Here is a 15,144-nt window from a genome sequence, read left to right on the forward strand (position 1 = left end):
TAGGAACACTGACACGCTATACTGTCCCACCTGCTCATTAAGGAACACTGACACGCTATACTGTCCCACCTGCTCATATAGGAACACTGACACGCTATACTGTCCCACCTGCTCATATAGGAACACTGATACACTATACTGTAATACCTGCTCATATAGGAACACTGACACGCTATACTGACTCAACTGCTCATATAGGAACACAGACACGCTATACTGTCGCACCTACTCATATAGGAACACTGATACGCTATACTGTCCCACCTGCTCATATAGGAACAGTGACACGTTATACTGTCCAACCTGCTCATATAGGAACACTGATATGCTATACTGTCTAACCTGCTCAATTAGGTACACTGACACGCTATACTGTCCCACCTGCTCATATAGGAACACTGACACGCTATACTGTCTCACCTGCTCATATAAGAACACTGACATGCTGTATTGTCTCACCTGCTCATATAGGAACACTAACACACTGTACTGTCTCACCTGCTCATATAGGAAACTGACACGCTATACTGTCTCACCTGCTCATATAAGAACACTGACATGCTGTATTGTCTCACCTGCTCATATAGGAACACTAACACACTATACTGTCTCACCTGCTCATATAGAAACACTGACACGCTATACTGTCTCACCTGCTCAAATAGGAACACTGACACGCTATAATGTCTAACCTGCTCATATAGAAACACTGACACGCTTCACTGTCTCACCTGCTCATATAGGAAAACTGACATGCTATACTGTCTCACTTGCTCATGTAAAAACACTGAAAAGTTATACTGTCTCACCTGCTCATGTAAAAACACTGAAAAGCTATACTGTCTCACCTGCTTATATAGGAGCACTGACACACTATAATGTCTCACCTGCTCATGTAGGAACACTGGCAAGCTATACTGTCTCACTTGCTCATATAGGAACACTGATACGTTATACTATCTCAACCTGCTCATATAGGAACACTGACATGCTATACTGTCTCACCTGCTCATGTAGGAACACTGACACACTATACTGTCTCACCTGCTCATATAGGAACACTGACATGCTATACTGTCTCACTTTCTCATATGGGAACACTGACATGCTATACTGTCTCACCTACTCATGTGGTGTAGGAACACTGACACGCTATACTGTCCCACTTGCTCATATAGGAACACTGACATGCTATACTGTCCCACCTGCTCATAAAGGAACACTGACATGCTATACTGTCCCACCTGCTCATATAGGAACATTGACAAGCTATACTGTCTCACCTGCTCATATAGGAACACTGATACGCTATACTGTTTCACCAGCTCATATAGGAACACTGACACGCAATACTGTCTCACCTGCTCATATAGGAACACTGACACGCTATACTGTGTAACCTGTTCATATAGGAACACTGACACGCTATAGTATTTCACCTGCACATATAGGAACACTGACACGCTATACTGTCCCACCTGCTCATGTAGGAATACTGACACGCTATACTGTCTCATCTGCTCATGTAGGAACACTGAAACGCTATACTGTCTCACCTGCTTATATAGGAACACTGACATGATATACGGTCATACCTGCTCATATAGGAACACTGACACGCTATACTGTCTCACCTGCTCATGTAGTGTAGGAACACTGACACGCTATACTGTACCACCTGCTCATATAGGAACAATGACACTCTATACTGTCGCACCTGCTTATATAGGAACACTGACATGCTATACTGTCCCTACTGCTCATATAGGAACATTGACACACTACACTGTCTCACCTACTCACATAGGAACACTGAAAAGCTATAGTGTCTCACCTGCTCATATAGGAACACTGACACACTATACTGTCCCACCTGCTCATATAGAAACCACTGGCATGCTATACTGTCTCACCTGATCATATAGGAACACTGACATGCTATATTGTCTCACCTGCTCATATAGGAACACTGACACGCTATACAGTCCCAACTACTCATATAAGAACACTGACACGCTATACTGTCTCACCTGCTCATATAGGAACACTGAAACGCTGTACTGTCTCACCTGCTCATATAGGAACACTGACACGCTATACTGTCTCATCAGCTCATGTAGGAACATTGACACGCTATACTGTCTCACCTGCTCATATAGGAACACTGACACGCTATACTGTCTCACCTGCTCATGTAGGAACAATGACACGCTATACTGTCTCACCTGCTCATATAGGAACACTGACATGCTATACTGTCTCACTTGCTCATATAGGAACACTGACACACTATACTGTCTCACTTGCTCATATAGGAACACTGACACACTATACTGTCTCACTTGCTCATATAGGAACACTGACACGCTATACTGTCTCACCTACTCATGTGGTGTAGGAACACTGACACACTATACTGTCCCACCTGCTCATATAGGAACACTGACATGCTATACTGTCAAACCTGCTCATATAGGAACATTGACAAGCTATACTGTCTCACCTGCTCATATAGGAACACTGACATGCTATACTGTTTCACCAGTTCATATAGGAACACTGACAGGCTATACTGTCTCACCTACTCATGTGGTGTAGGAACACTGACACGCTATACTGTCCCACCTGCTCGGATAGGAACACTGACACGCTATACTGTCCCACCTGCTCATACAGCAATACTGACACGCTATACTGTCCCACCTGCTCATATAGGAACACTGACACACTATACTGTCTCGCCTGCTCATATAGGAACACTGACACGCTATACTGTCCCACCTGCTCATATAGGAACACTGACACGCTATACTGTCCCACCTGCTCATTAAGGAACACTGACACGCTATACTGTCCCACCTGCTCATATAGGAACACTGACACGCTATACTGTCCCACCTGCTCATATAGGAACACTGATACACTATACTGTAATACCTGCTCATATAGGAATACTGACACGCTATACTGACTCAACTGCTCATATAGGAACACAGACACGCTATACTGTCGCACCTACTCATATAGGAACACTGATACGCTATACTGTCCCACCTGCTCATATAGGAACAGTGACACGTTATACTGTCCAACCTGCTCATATAGGAACACTGATATGCTATACTGTCTAACCTGCTCAATTAGGTACACTGACACGCTATACTGTCCCACCTGCTCATATAGGAACACTGACACGCTATACTGTCTCACCTGCTCATATAAGAACACTGACATGCTGTATTGTCTCACCTGCTCATATAGGAACACTAACACTGTACTGTCTCACCTGCTCATATAGGAAACTGACACGCTATACTGTCTCACCTGCTCATATAAGAACACTGACATGCTGTATTGTCTCACCTGCTCATATAGGAACACTAACACACTATACTGTCTCACCTGCTCATATAGAAACACTGACACGCTATACTGTCTCACCTGCTCAAATAGGAACACTGACACGCTATAATGTCTAACCTGCTCATATAGAAACACTGACACGCTTCACTGTCTCACCTGCTCATATAGGAAAACTGACATGCTATACTGTCTCACTTGCTCATGTAAAAACACTGAAAAGTTATACTGTCTCACCTGCTCATGTAAAAACACTGAAAAGCTATACTGTCTCACCTGCTTATATAGGAGCACTGACACACTATAATGTCTCACCTGCTCATGTAGGAACACTGGCAAGCTATACTGTCTCACTTGCTCATATAGGAACACTGATACGTTATACTATCTCAACCTGCTCATATAGGAACACTGAAATGCTATACTGTCTCACCTGCTCATGTAGGAACACTGACACACTATACTGTCTCACCTGCTCATATAGGAACACTGACATGCTATACTGTCTCACTTTCTCATATGGGAACACTGACATGCTATACTGTCTCACCTACTCATGTGGTGTAGGAACACTGACGCTATACTGTCCCACTTGCTCATATAGGAACACTGACATGCTATACTGTCCCACCTGCTCATAAAGGAACACTGACATGCTATACTGTCCCACCTGCTCATATAGGAACATTGACAAGCTATACTGTCTCACCTGCTCATATAGGAACACTGATACGCTATACTGTTTCACCAGCTCATATAGGAACACTGACACGCTATACTGTCTCACCTGCTCATATAGGAACACTGACACGCTATACTGTGTATCCTGTTCATATAGGAACACTGACACGCTATAGTATTTCACCTGCACATATAGGAACACTGACACGCTATACTGTCCCACCTGCTCATGTAGGAATACTGACACGCTATACTGTCTCACCTGCTCATGTAGGAACACTGAAACGCTATACTGTCTCACCTGCTTATATAGGAACACTGACATGATATACGGTCATACCTGCTCATATAGGAACACTGACACGCTATACTGTCTCACCTGCTCATGTAGTGTAGGAACACTGACACGCTATACTGTACCACCTGCTCATATAGGAACAATGACACGCTATACTGTCGCACCTGCTTATATAGGAACACTGACATGCTATACTGTCCCTACTGCTCATATAGGAACATTGACACACTACACTGTCTCACCTGCTCACATAGGAACACTGACATGCTATAGTGTCTCACCTGCTCATATAGGAACACTGACACACTATACTGTCCCACCTGCTCATATAGGAACCACTGACATGCTATACTGTCTCACCTGTCATATAGGAACACTGACATGCTATACTGTCTCACCTGCTCATATAGAAACACTGACACGCTATACTGTCTCACCTGCTCATATAGGAACATTGACACGCTATACTGTCTCACATGCTCATATAGGAACACTGAAACGCTATACTGTCTCACCTGCTCATGTAGGAACACTGAAACGCTATACTGTCTCACCTGCTCATATAGGAACACTGACACGCTATAATGTCTCACCTGCTCATGTAGGAACACTGACAAGCTATACTGTCTCACTTGCTCATATAGGAACACTGATACGTTATACTGTCTCACCTGCTCATATAGGAACACTGACACGCTATACTGTCTCACCTGCTCATGTAGGAACAATGACACGCTATACTGTCTCACCTGCTCATATAGGAACACTGACACGCTATAATGTCTCACCTGCTCATGTAGGAACACTGACAAGCTATACTGTCTCACTTGCTCATATAGGAACACTGATACGTTATACTGTCTCACCTGCTCATATAGGAACACTGACACGCTATACTGTCTCACCTGCTCATGTAGGAACAATGACACGCTATACTGTCTCACCTGCTCATATAGGAACACTGACAAGCTATACTGTCTCACTTGCTCATATAGGAACACTGACACACTATACTGTCTCACTTGCTCATATAGGAACACTGACACACTATACTGTCTCACTTGCTCATATAGGAACACTGACACGCTATACTGTCTCACCTACTCATGTGGTGTAGGAACACTGACACACTATACTGTCCCACCTGCTCATATAGGAACACTGACATGCTATACTGTCAAACCTGCTCATATAGGAACATTGACAAGCTATACTGTCTCACCTGCTCATATAGGAACACTGACATGCTATACTGTTTCACCAGTTCATATAGGAACACTGACAGGCTATACTGTCTCACCTACTCATGTGGTGTAGGAACACTGACACGCTATACTGTCCCACCTGCTCGGATAGGAACACTGACACGCTATACTGTCCCACCTGCTCATACAGCAATACTGACACGCTATACTGTCCCACCTGCTCATATAGGAACACTGACACACTATACTGTCTCGCCTGCTCATATAGGAACACTGACACGCTATACTGTCCCACCTGCTCATATAGGAACACTGACACGCTATACTGTCCCACCTGCTCATTAAGGAACACTGACACGCTATACTGTCCCACCTGCTCATATAGGAACACTGACACGCTATACTGTCCCACCTGCTCATATCGGAACACTGATACGCTATACTGTCCCACCTGCTCATATAGGAACAGTGACACGTTATACTGTCCAACCTGCTCATATAGGAACACTGATATGCTATACTGTCTAACCTGCTCAATTAGGTACACTGACACGCTATACTGTCCCACCTGCTCATATAGGAACACTGACACGCTATACTGTCTCACCAGCTCATATAAGAACACTGACATGCTGTATTGTCTCACCTGCTCATATAGGAACACTAACACACTGTACTGTCTCACCTGCTCATATAGGAAACTGACACGCTATACTGTCTCACCTGCTCATATAAGAACACTGACATGCTGTATTGTCTCACCTGCTCATATAGGAACACTAACACACTATACTGTCTCACCTGCTCATATAGAAACACTGACACGCTATACTGTCTCACCTGCTCAAATAGGAACACTGACACGCTATAATGTCTAACCTGCTCATATAGAAACACTGACACGCTTCACTGTCTCACCTGCTCATATAGGAAAACTGACATGCTATACTGTCTCACTTGCTCATGTAAAAACACTGAAAAGTTATACTGTCTCACCTGCTCATGTAAAAACACTGAAAAGCTATACTGTCTCACCTGCTTATATAGGAGCACTGACACACTATAATGTCTCACCTGCTCATGTAGGAACACTGGCAAGCTATACTGTCTCACTTGCTCATATAGGAACACTGATACGTTATACTATCTCAACCTGCTCATATAGGAACACTGACATGCTATACTGTCTCACCTGCTCATGTAGGAACACTGACACACTATACTGTCTCACCTGCTCATATAGGAACACTGACATGCTATACTGTCTCACTTTCTCATATGGGAACACTGACATGCTATACTGTCTCACCTACTCATGTGGTGTAGGAACACTGACACGCTATACTGTCCCACTTGCTCATATAGGAACACTGACATGCTATACTGTCCCACCTGCTCATAAAGGAACACTGACATGCTATACTGTCCCACCTGCTCATATAGGAACATTGACAAGCTATACTGTCTCACCTGCTCATATAGGAACACTGATACGCTATACTGTTTCACCAGCTCATATAGGAACACTGACACGCAATACTGTCTCACCTGCTCATATAGGAACACTGACACGCTATACTGTGTAACCTGTTCATATAGGAACACTGACACGCTATAGCATTTCACCTGCACATAAAGGAACACTGACATGCTATACTGTCCCACCTGCTCATATAGGAACATTGACAAGCTATACTGTCTCACCTGCTCATATAGGAACACTGATACGCTATACTGTCCCACCTGCTCATGTAGGAATACTGACACGCTATACTGTCTCACCTGCTCATGTAGGAACACTGAAACGCTATACTGTCTCACCTGCTTATATAGGAACACTGACATGATATACGGTCATACCTGCTCATATAGGAACACTGACACGCTATACTGTCTCACCTGCTCATGTAGTGTAGGAACACTGACACGCTATACTGTACCACCTGCTCATATAGGAACAATGACACGCTATACTGTCGCACCTGCTTATATAGGAACACTGACATGCTATACTGTCCCTACTGCTCATATAGGAACATTGACACACTACACTGTCTCACCTGCTCACATAGGAACACTGACATGCTATAGTGTCTCACCTGCTCATATAGGAACACTGACACACTATACTGTCCCACCTGCTCATAAAGGAACCACTGGCATGCTATACTGTCTTACCTGATCATATAGGAACACTGACATGCTATATTGTCTCACCTGCTCATATAGGAACACTGACACGCTATACAGTCCCAACTTCTCATATAAGAACACTGACACGCTATACTGTCTCACCTGCTCATATAGGAACACTGAAACGCTATACTGTCTCACCTGCTCATATAGGAACACTGACACGCTATACTGTCTCATCAGCTCATGTAGGAACATTGACACGCTATACTGTCTCACCTGCTCATATAGGAACACTGACACGCTATACTGTCTCACCTGCTCATGTAGGAACACTGGCACACTATACTGTCTCACCTGCTCATGTAAAAACACTGGCAAGCTATACTGTCTCACCTGCTAATATATGAACACTGACATGCTATACTGTCTAAACTGCTCATATAGGAACACTGATACGCTATACTGTCTCAACTGCTCATATAGGACACTGACACGCTATACTGTCTGACCTGCTCATATAGGAACACTGGCACGCTATACTGTCAAACCTGCTCATATAGGAACACTGACATGATATACTGTCCCACCTGCACATATAAGAACACTGACCCGCTATACTGTCTTACATGCTCATATAAGAACACTGACACGCTGTACTTTCTCACCAGCTCATATAGGAAAACAAACACGCTGTACTGTCTCACCTGCTTATATAGGAACACTGACACGCTATACTGTCTCACCTGCTCATATAGAAACACTGACACGCTATACTGTCTCACCTGCTCATATAGGAACATTGACACGCTATACTGTCTCACATGCTCATATAGGAACACTGAAACGCTATACTGTCTCACCTGCTCATGTAGGAACACTGAAACACTATACTGTCTCACCTGCTCATATAGGAACACTGACACGCTATAATGTCTCACCTGCTCATGTAGGAACACTGACAAGCTATACTGTCTCACTTGCTCATATAGGAACACTGATACGTTATACTGTCTCACCTGCTCATATAGGAACACTGACACGCTATACTGTCTCACCTGCTCATGTAGGAACAATGACATGCTATACTGTCTCACCTGCTCATATAGGAACACTGACATGCTATACTGTCTCACTTGCTCATATAGGAACACTGACACGCTATACTGTCTCACTTGCTCATATAGGAACACTGACACGCTATACTGTCTCACCTACTCATGTGGTGTAGGCACACTGACACGCTATACTGTCCCACTTGCTCATATAGGAACACTGACATGCTATACTGTCAAACCTGCTCATATAGGAACATTGACAAGCTATACTGTCTCACCTGCTCATATAGGAACACTGACATGCTATACTGTTTCACCAGTTCATATAGGAACACTGACAGGCTATACTGTCTCACCTGCTCATATAGGAACACTGACACGCTATACTGTCTAACCTGTTCATATAGGAACACTGAAACGCTATACTGTCTCACCTGCTCATATAGGAACACTGACACGCTATACTATCTCGCCTGCTCATATAGGAACACTGACACGCTATACTGTCTTACCTGTTCATATAGGAACACTGACACGCTATAGTGTCTCACCTGCTCATAAAGGAACACTGATATGTTATACTGTCCCACCTGCTCATATAGGAACATTGACAAGCTATACTGTCTCACCTGCTCATATAGGAATACTGATACGCTATACTGTTTCACCAGCTCATATAGGAACACTGACACGCTATACTGTCTCACCTGCTCATATAGGAACACTGACACGCTATACTGTGTAACCTGTTCATATAGGAACACTGACACGCTATAGTATTTCACCTGCACATATAGGAACACTGACACGCTATACTGTCACACCTGCTCATATAGGAATACTGACACGCTATACTGTCTCACCTGCTCATGTAGGAACACTGAAACTCTATACTGTCTCACCTGCTTATATAGGAACACTGACATGATATACGGTCATACCTGCTCATATAGGAACACTGACACGCTATACTGTCTCACCTGCTCATGTAGTGTAGGAACACTGACACGCTATACTGTACCACCTGCTCATATAGGAACAATGACACGCTATACTGTCGCACCTGCTTATATAGGAACACTGACATGATATACTGTCCCTACTGCTCATATAGGAACATTGACACACTACACTGTCTCACCTGCTCACATAGGAACACTGACACGCTATAGTGTCTCACCTGCTCATATAGGAACACTGACACACTATACTGCCCCACCTGCTCATATAGGAACCACTGACATGCTATACTGTCTCACCTGATCATATAGGAACACTGACATGCTATATTGTCTCACCTGCTCATATAGGAACACTGACACGCTATACAGTCCCAACTACTCATATAAGAACACTGACACGCTATACTGTCTCACCTGCTCATATAGGAACACTGAAACGCTATACTGTCTCACCTGCTCATATAGGAACACTGACACGCTATACTGTCTCATCAGCTCATATAGGAACACTGACACGCTATACTGTCTCATCAGCTCATATAGGAACATTGACACGCTATACTGTCTCATCTGCTCATATAGGAACACTGACACGCTATACTGTCTCACCAGCTCATGTAGGAACACTGGCACACTATACTGTCTCACCTGCTCATGTAAAAACACTGGCAAGCTATACTGTCTCACCTGCTAATATATGAACACTGACATGCTATACTGTCTAAACTGCTCATATAGGAACACTGATACGCTATACTGTCTCAACTGCTCATATAGGACACTGACACGCTATACTGTCTGACCTGCTCATATAGGAACATTGGCACGCTATACTTTCAAACCTGCTCATATAGGAACACTGACATGATATACTGTCCCACCTGCTCATATAAGAACACTGACCCGCTATACTGTCTTACATGCTCATATAAGAACACTGACACGCTGTACTTTCTCACCAGCTCATACAGGAAAACAAACACGCTGTACTGTCTCACCTGCTCATATAGGAAACTGACACGCTATACTGTCTCACCTGCTCATATAGAAACACTGACACGCTATACTGTCTCACCTGCTCATATAGGAACATTGACATGCTATACTGTCTCACATGCTCATATATGAACACTGAAACGCTATACTGTCTCACCTGCTCATGTAGGAACACTGAAACGCTATACTGTCTCACCTGCTCATATAGGAACACTGACACGATATAATGTCTCACCTTCTCATGTAGGAACACTGACAAGCTATACTGTCTCACTTGCTCATATAGGAACACTGATACGTTATACTGTCTCACCTGCTCATATAGGAACACTGACACGCTATACTGTCTCACCTGCTCATGTAGGAACAATGACACGCTATACTGTCTCACCTGCTCATATAGGAACACTGACATGCTATACTGTCTCACTTGCTCATATAGGAACACTGACACACTATACTGTCTCACTTGCTCATATAGGAACACTGACACTATACTGTCTCACTTGCTCATATAGGAACACTGACACGCTATACTGTCTCACCTACTCATGTGGTGTAGGAACACTGACACACTATACTGTCCCACCGGCTCATATAGGACCACTGACATGCTATACTGTCAAACCTGCTCATATAGGAACATTGACAAGCTATACTGTCTCACCTGCTCATATAGGAACACTGACATGCTATACTGTTTCACCAGTTCATATAGGAACACTGACAGGCTATACTGTCTCACCTGCTCATATAGGAACACTGACACGCTATACTGTCTAACCTGTTCATATAGGAACACTGAAACGCTATACTGTCTCACCTGCTCATATAGGAACACTGACACGCTATACTGTCTCGCCTGCTCATATAGGAACACTGACACGCTATACTGTCTTACCTGTTCATATAGGAACACTGACACGCTATAGTGTCTCACCTGCTCATATAGGAACACTGACACGCTATACTGTCTCAACTGCTCATGTAAGAACACTGACACGCTATACTGTCTCGCCTGCTCATATAGGAACACTGACACGCTATACTGTCTTACCTGTTCATATAGGAACACTGACACGCTATAGTGTCTCACCTGCTCATAAAGGAACATTGACACGCTATACTGTCTCAACTGCTCATGTAGGAACACTGACATGCTATACTGTCGCACCTGCTCATGTAGGAACACTGAAACACTATACTGTCTCACCTGCTTATATAGGAACACTGACATGCGATAGGGTCTTACCTGCTCATATAGGAACACTGACACGCTATTCTGTCTCACCTGCTCATGTAGTGTAGGAACACTAACACGCTATACTGTCCCACCTACTCATATAGGAACACGGACATGCTATACTGGCCCACCTGCTCATATAGGTACATTGACATGCTATACTGTCTCACCTGCTCATATAGGAACATTGACACGCTATATACTGTCTCACCTACTCAGATGGGAACACTGAAACGCTATACTGTCTAAACTGCTTATATAGGAACACTGACACGCTATACTGTCTGACCTGCTCATATAGGGACACTGACATGCTATACTGTCCCACCTGCTCATATAGGAACACTGACACACTATACTGTCTCACCTGCTCATATAAGTACACTGACACGCTGTACTATCTCACCTGCTCATACAGGAACACTGACACGCTATACTGTCTCACCTGCTCATGTAGGAACACTGGCACACTATACTGTCTCACCTGCTCATGTAAAAACACTGGCAAGCTATACTGTCTCACCTGCTAATATATGAACACTGACATGCTATACTGTCTAAACTGCTCATATAGGAACACTGATACGCTATACTGTCTCAACTGCTCACATAGGACACTGACACGCTATACTGTCTGACCTGCTCATATAGGAACACTGGCACGCTATACTGTCTAACCTGCTCATATAGGAACACTGAAACGCTATACTGTCTCACCTGCTCATGTAGGAACACTGAAACGCTATACTGTCTCACCTGCTCATATAGGAACACTGACACGCTATAATGTCTCACCTGCTCATGTAGGAACACTGACAAGCTATACTGTCTCACTTGCTCATATAGGAACACTGATACGTTATACTGTCTCACCTGCTCATATAGGAACACTGACACGCTATACTGTCTCACCTGCTCATGTAGGAACAATGACACGCTATACTGTCTCACCTGCTCATATAGGAACACTGACATGCTATACTGTCTCACTTGCTCATATAGGAACACTGATACGCTATACTGTCTCACTTACTCATATAGGAACACTGACACGCTATACTGTCTCACCTACTCATGTGGTGTAGGAACACTGACACGCTATACTGTCCCACTTGCTCATATAGGAACACTGACACACTCTACTGTCCCACCTGCTCATATAGGAACACTGACATGCTATACTGTCAAACCTGCTCATATGGGAAAATTGACGAGCTATACTGTCTCACCTGCTCATATAGGAACACTGACATGCTATACTGTTTCACCAGTTCATATAGGAACACTGACAGGCTATACTGTCTCACCTGCTCATATAGGAACACTGACACGCTATACTGTCTAACCTGTTCATATAGGAACACTGAAACGCTATACTGTCTCACCTGCTGATATAGGAACACTGACATGATATACGGTCATACCTGCTCATATAGGAACACTGACACGCTATACTGTCTCACCTGCTCATGTAGTGAAGGAACACTGACACTCTATAATGTCCCACCTGCTCATATAGGAAAACAAACACGCTGTACTGTCTCACCTGCTCATATAGGAAACTGGCACGCTATACTGTCTCACCTGCTCATATAGAAACACTGATACGCTATACTGTCTCACCTGCTCATACAGGAACATTGACACGCTATACTGTCTCACAGGCTCATATAGGAACACTGAAACGCTATACTGTCTCACCTGCTCATGTAGGAACACTGAAACGCTATACTTTCTCACCTGCTCCTATAGGAACACTGACACGCTATAATGTCTCACCTGCTCATGTAGGAACACTGACAAGCTATACTGTCTCACTTGCTCATATAGGAACACTGATACGTTAAACTGTCTCACTTGCTCATATAGGAACACTGACACGCTATACTGTCTCACCTGCTCATGTAGGAACAATGACACGCTATACTGTCTCACCTGCTCATATAGGAACACTGACATGCTATACTGTCTAACTTGCTCATATAGGAACACTGACACGCTATACTGTCTCACTTGCTCATATAGGAACACTGACACGCTATACTGTCTCACCTACTCATGTGGTGTAGGAACACTGATACGCTATACTGTCCCACTTGCTCATAAAGGAACATTGACAAGCTATACTGTCTCACCTGCTCATATAGGAACACTGACATGCTATACTGTTTCACCAGTTCATATAGGAACACTGACAGGCTATACTGTCTCACCTGCTCATATAGGAACACTGACACGCTATACTGTCTAACCTGTTCATATAGGAACACTGAAACGCTATACTGTCTCACCTGCTCATGTAGTGAAGGAACACTGACACTCTATAATGTCCCACCTGCTCATATAGGAACAATGACACGCTATACTGTCGCACCTGCTCATATAGGAACACTGACATGCTATACTGTCTCACCTGCTCATATAGGAACACTGACATGCTATACTGTCTCACCTGCACATATAGGAACACTGACACACTATACAGTCCCACCTACACATATAAGAACACTGACACGCTATACTGTCTCACCTGCTCATATAGGAACACTGAAACGCTATACTGTCTCACCTGCTCATATAGGAACACTGACACGCTATACTGTTTCATCAGCCCATGTAGGAACATTGACACGCTATACTGTCTCACCTGCTCATAAAGGAACACTGACACGCTATACTGTCTCACCTGCTCATGTATGAACACTGACACGCTATACTGTCTCACCTACTCATGTAAAAACACTGGCATGCTATACTGTCTCACCTGCTAACATATGAACACTGGCATGCTATACTGTCTAAACTGCTCATATAGGAACACTGACACGCTATACTGTCCAACCTGCTCATATAGGAACACTGACACGCTATACTGTCTGACCTGCTCATATAGGAACACTGGCACGCTATACTGTCAAACCTGCTCATATAGGAACACTGACACGCTATACTGTCTGACCTGCTCATATAGGAACACTGGCACGCTATACTGTCTAACCTGCTCATATAGGAACACTGACATGCTATACTGTCCAACCTGCTCATATAGGTACACTGATAAGCTATACTGTCTTACATGCTCATATAAGAACACTGACACGCTGTACTTTCTCACCTGCTCATATAGGAAAACTAACACGCTGTACTGTCTCACCTGCTCATATAGGAAACTGACACGCTATACTGTCTCACCTGCTCATATAGAAAC

This window comes from Pseudophryne corroboree, chromosome 7 (genome assembly GCF_028390025.1).
Source record: "Pseudophryne corroboree isolate aPseCor3 chromosome 7, aPseCor3.hap2, whole genome shotgun sequence".
Taxonomy (NCBI): Eukaryota; Metazoa; Chordata; class Amphibia; order Anura; family Myobatrachidae; genus Pseudophryne; species Pseudophryne corroboree.